At 35.8% G+C, this 8,025-nt stretch overlaps 1 long non-coding RNA gene across 1 annotated transcript; it reads left to right on the top strand.

Annotated features, from left to right (window-relative positions):
* Positions 1-48: 48 nt before the first annotated feature.
* LOC150034394 (uncharacterized) lies at positions 49-5,524 on the top strand. The gene is made up of 4 exons (XR_016531091.1): positions 49-608; positions 689-856; positions 1,060-1,144; positions 5,110-5,524. It is a non-coding gene; the product is annotated as an uncharacterized LOC150034394 (long non-coding RNA).
* The last annotated feature ends 2,501 nt before the right edge of the window (positions 5,525-8,025 follow it).

Here is an 8,025-nt window from a genome sequence, read left to right as displayed (position 1 = left end):
AAGAACATCACCGATTGTGACATGCATGTATAATGTTTAGTGAAAATTATAAATGTGTCATTGGTATATTTTTGTTGAACCGTTATACATTTATTATGATTGGTGTTAATATGTTGTAAATGGTATTGTAAATGGTATATACTGTTGTATGAACAAATTTTTTTAAGATGTTTTCTTTAAACTTATGTTTTCCTTAAACTTATGTTTCCAGATTTGATAGTTTGTTTTCAAAATGTAACTTCTATCCTCAAAGAATGGATATTGAACTCATCCAATTTCGATTTCAACATAAAAATCACCCATTTGTATTCATTTGATCTGATAGATTACGTATAGGTTGCATATATGCTGCTTTATAGTATATAAAGGTGGCTACATGACTAATTTAAAGTCTATAATTTTAATCAGTGTCAGTTGATTTTTGAACTGAAAATGTTGGGCTGATGTTAAATTGCAGGCCCAAAACTAAGCTGATGAAGTCTGGTCCACGAAAGATGAGGGTAGGTGAAATGAAAGATTGAGGAAAGACCACGATTTTGAGCTGAATTGAAAACCACTTTCTCTTTTCTGATGTGAAGGAGTGAAGATCATATGGGAAATTAATTTTGGTAAAAGATAATTTCTCTCTCTTTCTACACGAATTCAGAAACTCTCTCAACTCTCTCTAACCATTCGTTCTTTTGACAAGATTTTTGCAGGTGAAAATCAAAGATTATGAAGCATGCAGTTCACAAATGAGAATAAGAAGATGAAGATGAACACAGTGATGTATGTGATGCTGCTTGAAATTCCTACATCCATGGGGAAGGAGTGGTTTCGATTAACAAGAGCTACAAGACAATAAGAACTTCTCTTTGTACATATTTCTTTTAAATTTTTAAGTGTCTGTAGTAAATGCAAACATCTATGTATTTATAGACTATGGACTGTTACACGAATTTTTGTAATATGTTAAAGAAAATAGGACCGTTGAGATCAAAATCTTCATAAAGCTCCACCTTGATCTCAATGCATGTAGCTCTCTTCCTTCCAAATCTGATATTGTCTAACCTTTTTCAGGTAACTGGAAGCCAATCAGCTCGAGACACTTAGATAGCTTGAGCTTTGTAACATGCTTTTGTGCATGTCAACAACATTTTCAGAGGTATGAACTTTCAACACTTCTATTTCTTCTTGCTCTATCTCTTATAAAATGGTATTTAATGTCTATATGTTTTGTCCTAGAGTGATATTGTGGGTTTTTGGAAAGATGGATGTGGTTGTCATAGTAGATTTTAACTACTGGTTGTGATATACCAAAGTCTGCCATCAAGCTCTTTAATCACAATGCCTCTAGCTTCTGCCAATGCCATATATTCTGCCTCTGTAGTTGATAGAACTGTGATTGATTATAAATTTTCCTTCCAACTTAGAAATTAGGACCATATAGGAATAGGTAGCCTGATAAAAATCTTCTTTTGTCTAAATCCCCTGCAAAGTCAGAGTCAACATAACCTTACAACTCTAGTTCTGATTCTTGTGTGTTCTGATAAGTCAACACTGCATTTTTAAACCAAATGAGATACCTAAGTATCCATTTAATAGCCTCCTAATGCCTTTTGCCACTTACTAAACTAGCACAGTAGGTTAGATCAGGCCTTGTAAAGATCATCAAATACATTAAATTGCCCACTACTTGACCGTAAGGAACTGATTGTATATGAGTTAAATGTTCTATGTCTGTTTCTATAGGAGAATTAACTGAAGATAATTTCAAATGATGTGCAATAGGAATAGATATTGGTTTAACATGAGATAGGTTGAATCTTCTGATTATTTTATCACAGTAGTTAGCCTGACTGAAACTCTGTTTCTTTTAATTTCAATCCCTAGGATCTTCTTAGACTGACCCATATCCTTCATGTCAAATTCTCTCTTTAGGAGATTCTTGACATGAGTTAGTTCACCTTTAGAACTCCCTGTTAGCAACATATCATCCACATAGAGAAGTAGATATACCTTCTTATAGATGGTTGAATTCACATAGGTGTCTTCTAAAAATCAATGCTCTTTATGTAGTTATTAAACCTTCTATACCAGCATCTAGGGGGCTATTTAAGTCCATAGATAGACTTTTTTAGAACACAGTATAGGTCCTTTTTCGCCTTTTCCTCAAAACCCTTAGGCTGCGCCACGTAAGTTGTCTCATCTAGATGTCCATGTAAGAAGGTAGTCTTCACATCTAGTTGATCTAGTTTTGATAGAGGTACGTTTTGCAACTGTGGAGAAGATCTTAGAGTAATCATTGCCTTCTTTCGGTGTAAACCCCTTAACCACTAGCCTTGTCTTATACCTAGGCTTTTGTTCTGTAGTAGTTCTCTCCTTTTGTTTAAAGATCCATTTGGATGCTATTGGTTTGCATCCCTTAGGAAGAGGAGCTAGGGTCTAAGTTTTATTCAAATTTAGTGATTGCATTTCCTCACACAAAGCTTCAATCCAGTTCCTTGCATTAAGGTAGCTCACTACCTCTTCAAAGGTATCTGGTTCTTGGTCATTTGAAGCCGTTGTAACATTCAAAACTAGATTCATATAATTTGTTTCAGTATGCGTAGCTGGAAGAACAATCACCCTTCTCTGTCTGTCCCTAGCTAATGAGTATGGACTCAAATTAGGTTGAGCTTCAACACTTTCAACTTGCTCACCTGTTGTTTCTTCTTCTTCTTCTGGATCACTTAGAGGATTTATAGTTGTGGATGTATCTTTGGGATTGTCCACCTCAATTCTATTGGTAGGACTCTTAAGGATTTCAACAGTAACATTCTCCCTTTGCATAAACATTTTTTTTTCTCTAAATGTGACATCTCTACTGATAATAAATCTCTTCTCAATTGGATTCTACATCTTGAAATCCTTCACACCATCTGTAAACCCCACAAACGTACACTTTATAGCCCTAGACTTAATTTTTCCCTGGTTTTGATATATGTATCCAATACATCCAAATACCCTTAGATTTTCTAGGTTATGTGGATGCTTGAACCATTTTTCTTTAGGTGCTAGGTAGTCTAGGGATGTATGTAGGCATCTGTTTAGGATATAAATTGTATAGGCAGTATCTTCAGCCCAATATTTCTCACTAAGTATATCATCAGACGGTAAGCATCTTACCTTTTCCATGATGGTTCTGTTTAGCCTCTCTGCCATCCTATTTTGTTGAGGTGTAAATCTAACGGTCTTGTGCCTTGTGATTTCCATCTCTTTACAAAACTTATTGAACTCATCACGACAAAATTCCAAATCATTGTTTTTAATTTCCTTTGAGGTTTGCTTCTCAATCATGAGTTTCTATTCTTTAAATTTATAAAGAATTTGATCTTTAGATTTAAGAAAGAAAACCTAACTTTTCCTTGAGAAGTCATCAATAAAGGAAAGTAAATACCTAGAGCCACTTAGGCTTGGTGTTGGGGCTAGTCCCCAAAAATCTAAGTGAATGTGGTCAATGATGGCTTTGGTTGAATGTTGTGCCTCAGTAAAGTTGTATCTGATAGCTTTTCCCAATACACAATGTTCACAAAAAATGAGTTGGTCTGTAATTCCCTTAGGTAGAATACCCTATTTGGACAGAATTTCCAGCCCCTTAGCACTGATATGAGACAATCTCTTATGCCAAGTGTCAGCCTTTTTCAATTCATTAGTGGTCACTGCCTAGGCCCCTGTCATCATTTCAACTCCTCTGACCATAAATAGGTCATTGACCTTTTCTCCAACCAGAACCACCTTAGAATCTTTAAGAACTTCAACAGTCCTCCCTTTCCTTGTATTCACACCCCACTGCATCTAGCATTCCCAAAGAGATTAAATTTCTCTTGAGAAGTGGTACATGTATTATATTTCTAAGGAGTTTCACAGTCCCATCTTTAAATTTTAAAGACACTGAACCAATCTCTTAAATTTTACAAGCTTGATTGTTGCCCATGTAGACCATTTCTCCATCAATTTCTTTGTAGGTATTAAACCAAGGTCTCATAGGGATCATATGAGCGAGAGGGGAGGGATGAGTGAGAGCGAGAGGGGAGGAATGCAGAGAGCGAAAGGGGAGGATGAGCGAGAGCGAGAGGGAAGGATGAGCGAGAGCGAGAGGGGAGGATGAGCGAGAGCGGGAGCGAAAGGGAGGAATGAGCGAGAGCGAGAGGGGCCTTTTGTTGCAGATTGCAGAGAGCGAGAAGGGATTGGGGAAGGGATAAAAATATATATATAAATTTGGGGTCGGGGATTAATCGGGGTCGGGGTCGGGGTCGGGGATACTGTCCTCATCCCCGCCCCGTCCTCGGATGAGGCCCCGAATAAATTCCCCAATTTGACCCCATCCCCGGCCCGAACGGGGCGGGTCCCCGCAGGGACCCACCTCATCGGGTTTTTTTTGCCAACCCTAGTTTACATGATTGGTTTTGTCTTGCGTTGAGGCTAGTGCATCGGAGTAAATATAGAAGCCTTCTACAATAGAGGCTTCAGGCTATTTTCCTTTGACCTCTTTCTCTTTTTCCTGATTCTTTCTCTTTAAAATAAAATAACCTTTGATCAGGTTGCATTTCTTTTTGTAGTATTTGCACTTGATTTTCTATTTAGGCTTATTCTCATCTGTATGTTACTATTTTCCTCCCTTTGAGTGATTTGGCTTGAAATTTCCTTTCATAAATAACCCTTTACCACTAGGTTGTTCCTTCTTCACTGATTGTAATTCAAGTTCTCTTGTTCTTAAGGTTGTGATGATTGCAACAGTGGTTATAGTATCAATTCCGTATTTTAAAGCATTTTTAATCTCTCTCCCATAGGTCTCACGAACATTTGAGCATTTGAAATCTCTGCTAATTTTAAAATTTAGTGTAAGAATTAATATTGGTAAGAATTGGTCTTTATGGAAAGGAAAATGACAATTATGTCTAGTATGTTTCCCTCAAGTTTCAATTGTTGTAGAACCTAATAACATTTTCTTTCCTGTCTCGATGCATATTTGGAGAAAGATTATTATCCAAATTGGAAACTTCTCATTTTATTCTTAATATCTGCACCTTTTTTTGTTCTTGACTAACTACTCCATATAGATAATTTGATGAAGTCTTTGTCTTGCAGATGATGGAACGTTATATTTTGAGGAAAAAGTTGATGCATACAAAAATCATGGGCCTCTTGCAACCACATCTTTAGTCGTTCGAGGGTTGATAGCATTTGCTGGTGTTACTTCTGGAAGCTTAATTGTGCATGAAGACATAAACTTTATATATCAATTTGGTTTTCATCTGTAGCTTACTGGGGATACAATTTTTGGTCTGGCAAAATTCTTCCTTGGCATTAGAATTCCTGGTGATGCGAAAGACTTGTTCAACCAAATAGACTCCTTGGCTTTATTGTCAGTGATAATGACGGTTGGACTTGGTTGGTCAGTAGATTTCAATATTATGATGATAATAATCTTTTATCATGAACTTAGGACTTGGAGTTTTTTTATGGAATATTCTTTTTAGTAATTTTTGCTATTCTTGAATCATATTGTTGCTCTAAGGGTCGATTGCACTATTGGGAAAACATTTGGTGTAACCTTTGGATGGTTAGACTTGAGGATTTGGTTGCCTTCTAGAGTTTTCAGGAAATGCTAGGACTATAAAGACCTATTAGTTTACTCCAAGGTAAAATTCATTTTAGCTATTCTTTTTTGTCTATCTTTTTTAAGTGGCACACATTTGAATATTTGTTTCAATGTAGAAAGGGAATATTTATCTTGTAATTTCTATAACTTTATTACTTTTATTGAAGGCTTATTTCTTTTCTGTAGTAAAAGTCTCATGAAATTCAATAAAAAGAAATAGCCAAATTGACTTTTTACAATAGGATTGGGTTTCTTGTTTCGCCATTTGATATATACTGTCTTCTTTGCATTATAAAATATAATGTTTCACATACCATCATGGCTTGGATTTCTCATTTCAATTCTCTTTTCTTGCCATAGAGTTTCTTTCCATTGATTTTATCTCTTCCAGCGATTGTTCTTTCGTTGACAAAGGAAGACCAATTGAAGGTTTATTCTTCTTCCAAATTTTCTTTCATTACCAGAGCATCTTCTATAAGCATTTTTATAATTACTTGTTTGGTTTATTTGTTTTTTGAGCATTATTTAATTAATATGAGAAAAATAGCTAATATCTCGTTGTCCTAACTCTTGATATATGTTTGATGGTTATTACTTTGTTTATGTGTATCTTCTTATGCTAGTATTCTGGATTTAACTTTGGATTGAGTTGGTAAGCTACAAAAATGCATAAATTTTAGTTTAATAACACATACCTTTGTTTGACTTTTTCATCTACGATTGTGTATCCTCATCCAACAATTACGTTTGGTATTCTTGCAGTAATAATTTGAAGAAGAATATTTGAAAAAGATTGGGTTCATTTGAACAAGTAAGAGAATGTCAAATTGATATGGAATTAATCATAGATTAATATAGTTTAGTTCAAAGATACATGCTCGTACAAATGATTGTTGCTTGTTTACGAAAGAGAATAAAGATTTAGAGAGTGTTTCAATCTATGGGCATTCTCGATGGAAGGTGGATAAGCGTACCAAACGGATGAAACGGAGTGTTCCAACAAAAGTGTTGAGATATTTTCCATTGATTTCAAGATTGAAACGAATGTTCCAAATACATGTAGTCGAATTACTGACGTGGCATATGAACCATAAAAGTAATGATGGAAAGATGCGTCATCCAGTCGATTGCACTTCATAGAACTCAATTGATGCAAAGTGGCCAGACTTTTCAAATGATCCATGGAACTTAAAATTTGGTCTTGCAAATGATGGTTCCAACCCATTTTCTAACCTTGATGCAAAGTGGCCAGATTTTTCAAATGATCCATGGAACTTAAAATTTGGTCTTGCAAATGATGGTTCCAACCCATTTTCTAACTTTAATAGTAGGTATAGTTGATGGCCAGTTATGCTTGTGATATACAACCTACCTCCTTGGTTATGCATGTCGAAAGAAAAATATAATGCTAACACTATTGATTCCTGGTCCTAAATAGCTTGGCAATGATATTGACATTTATTTGCAACCATTAATTGATGACCTGAAATTGTTATTGAATTGAGTGGAAGTTTATGACGTAGTAAGCAAATCGAACTTCAATTTGAGAGCTGTTCTTATGTGGACGATCAATGACTTTCCTATTTATGGAAATCTTGCTAGTTGCACAACAAAGTACAAGACAGCATGCCCAATTTGTGGGGAGCCACAACTGATGCGTTGCTAATGTGATGAAATAATGGTGTATAATGTGATGGTGGTGTATGCATTGTGCATGCAAGTTTTCCTAGAAAAATCCAAGTATAAATTCTACTAGGTTGCCTGGTAAGCCCAGGGTCGAACACAGGGACTATGAATACAGTATGCGACAATGATTTCAGATTTCTTTGCGGTGACAAATAAAACAATGTGTGGGTTGGTATGTTGTTTAATGTGTAAATTCTATGCAGTGGAATTGAGAGAACAGTTAATAACAACGAAAGTTAAAATGAGTATACGGGGGAATGGGTTGAGAAGGTATTTAGCTAGCGCTTTCTGAGATTACTTCACGCTATGCGATCATGCTACACACATGCAACAAAAATTCATCTTCCAATGCAAATACTATAGCTCCTAGTTTTAGGACATATGCGATGTATGTGATGATGTCTATAGGACTTATTCCTAAGTCTCTATTTCTTGCCTATGCGATGATGAATGATGCACATAGATATAAGGTGACCGCATACCATCACATCCTATCTCTAGGGTGCATGCGATGCATTAATAGAAAACATAACTTATTCCTAAGTTTCTATCTCTTGATTATGCGGTTCTAATCTGACTCTTCTGAGCCTAGATTTTAATCTGACTTTTCTAAGCCTAGATTCTATCCTTAAACCACCCTCCCAAGCATCTCTAAAGGACGAATGACGCATACATAATACAAGATGATCGCATAAAGTGAAGATCTCAGGTTATGC

Source organism: Benincasa hispida, chromosome 8 (genome assembly GCF_027475165.1).
Source record: "Benincasa hispida cultivar pf3 chromosome 8, pf3_genome.v1.1, whole genome shotgun sequence".
Lineage (NCBI taxonomy): Eukaryota > Viridiplantae > Streptophyta > Magnoliopsida > Cucurbitales > Cucurbitaceae > Benincasa > Benincasa hispida.
This window is presented reverse-complemented; position numbering and strand designations above follow the sequence as displayed.